Source organism: Macrotis lagotis, chromosome 4 (genome assembly GCF_037893015.1).
Source record: "Macrotis lagotis isolate mMagLag1 chromosome 4, bilby.v1.9.chrom.fasta, whole genome shotgun sequence".
NCBI classification, from domain to species: Eukaryota; Metazoa; Chordata; class Mammalia; order Peramelemorphia; family Peramelidae; genus Macrotis; species Macrotis lagotis.
Window position 1 is genome coordinate 215,999,453 of NC_133661.1, and position 2,512 is coordinate 216,001,964.

At 33.2% G+C, this 2,512-nt stretch overlaps 1 pseudogene; it reads right to left on the minus strand.

Annotated features, from left to right (window-relative positions):
* Positions 1-579: 579 nt before the first annotated feature.
* On the minus strand, positions 580-1,699 carry LOC141522857 (26S proteasome regulatory subunit 7 pseudogene; annotated as a pseudogene).
* Between the last annotated feature and the right edge of the window lie 813 nt (positions 1,700-2,512).

A 2,512-nucleotide genomic window follows, 5' to 3' on the forward strand; every position in this document is an offset into this window, starting at 1 on the left:
CTATAGTATTTTTGCCAGAAATGCTTGGGAGTTCTCTGTATTAGTACAGATTCATTTTTCTTCTGGAGTTTTGCTGGGCAAGGTATTTTTTGCTTGCATCCTACGTAAATAATTTACTTCCTGCTATAATATCCAAAATTTCTGTTTCTTTAAAGTGATGGCTTTTGGGTTTTCTTAACTGTAACTTCAGTATTGAATTCTTGCTAACTATTAGTATTTTTATTTGTCCTAAAATACTGGGTTTTTTGGCTCTGATGCTCCCAGAAATTTTAAAATTACAGATTTTTTTTGAGGAGGTAATTTAGAGATTCCCTCTTTTGTCCTCTTGTTCTAAGTAATCTGCGCAGATTTTATTTAATTTTTTTTAGAAAAATTATGTATAAATGATTTTTATTAGAGACTTTCAAGAAGTCCAATGTATATTTTTTTAACTTAGGAAAAAGTTGATTTATATATTAAGTATAATGATGATGGTGAAAAAGATCTAAGTAACTGAGTTTGATCATTCCAAGATTACATTATTCTGATTGAGAAGGAGCAATTTACTTTAGAAATCTGGAAAGATTAGTTGTATGCCATTTAATAGGGAGCAGTAATGAATTTGACATTTAATTTAATGACCTTATTCAAAGCTTCCAAGAAATACTTTTCAGTGGCAATTTTTCATTGTCCTTTGATTACAAGCATCCCTGCTTTGGTATAAACTCTGGTGTATATGGGGGGCAGTGGGGTTAAATGACTTGTCTAAGGTCACACAGCTAGTAAGTTTCAAGTGTCTGAGGCCAGAATTAAACTCAGGTTGTCCTGATTTCAGAGTCAGTGCTCTATTCATTGCACTGCCTACCTGTGGAAGCACTGCTAATTTCAGTACCAATGCTGAAACACAGACATGCTAACAATTCAAATCTTATATCTCTCTCTCAACACTTTTTGAATGAGCATGAAACTTGAAAATATGTGTTCAACCCTCTAGATCAGGCAAGCTAAATTCAATCTTTCTATCCAGTCTCCAAGACTTAATCAATGCTGAATGCAATATATCAGGTCTGCTGGTGGCCATTAGTATTTTAGTGCTTTCTTGAGGATCAAATACATCCAGTTGGTTAATAATTTCAACAGGTTCATTGCACCTCATTGTTACCTTCAACTCCATCATCAAAATGAACACTTCCAATATCATCAATTTCATCAACAATTTAAGTCAGGTCTTTTTGTTTCTGTCCATTTCAAAGACCTCTTGGAACATTCTAACCTTCTCTCCAACATATTTCTGTACAAGTTCAGATTCAATAATCCTGAAGAAGCAGGAATCCATGCTATCAGAAATAGCATGAGCCCAAAGAAGTTTGCCTGTGCCTGAGGGATCAAAAAGAAGCCTCTTTGCGGGAGGGGAAGCGCACAATATAAAAGTTAACAATCCTCTCCAGAAGAAGCAATGGAATTTCAACTACTTTTATTTGTTTCTCTATCTGTTATTTGCAATCACCAATATCATTGTATGTGACATGAGGTTTTTCTTCTACCTCTGTCATTGTTGATGTTGAGTCAATCTTGGGAGGCAGGGGAATATTAATTTTCTACTTATTTCTTTTCATAACAACTCTCATTTTTCATCAATGTCAGTAGAAACTACCTGATCAATGAGGTCCACCACAAATTTGGCAAACTGCTTCACATTGATAATGTATTGTGGGTCCATCCAACCCTTCTATAGAGCAATGTGGAATTATGTCCAAAGAGCAATAAAAGTGATCATATCTTTTGACTCAGAAATACAAATATTAGGCCTATATTAAGAAGAAATTATGAATAATGGGAAAAGTCCCACAGTTCCAAAAAATTCATAGCAGCAAAGAATTGGAAATTGAGGGGATATCCATCAGTTGGGTAATGACTGAACAATTTATTGTATATGAAAGTTAATGGAGTACTATTTTTTTTATGGCATTGGTTATTATTTTTTTTTAAAAAAGATTTTATTTAGTTTGAGTTTTACAATTTTTCCTCTAAACTTACTTCCCTCCCCAACCCCAAACAGAAGGCAAATTGTCAGTCTTTACATTGTTTCCATGGTATAAATTGTTCCAAACTGAGTGTGATGAGAGAGAAATCCTTGTTTTACCCCTGATCATATTGGGAATACCGCTAGACTATCCCCATTGCATATAATGCTTGTTATTGGTTTCATTCATATTGCTTATCATTCTAATGAACAGTCCATTTATTCTGACAATCTCTATTGTTTTTAGAAGGAATAGGTGCCGTATTTTGTCAAAGGCCTTTTCAACATCTATTGATAAGATAATATAATTTTTGATAGGTATGTTGTTGATATAATTAATTATACTAACAGTTTTCCTAATATTGAACCAACCCTGCATTCCTGGAATGAATCCTGCTTTGTCAAAATGTATTATCCTAGTGATAACTTGTCATAATCATTTTCTTAAGATTTTATTTATGATTTTTACATTTATATTCTTCAGGGAGATAAGTCTATAATTTCCTTTCT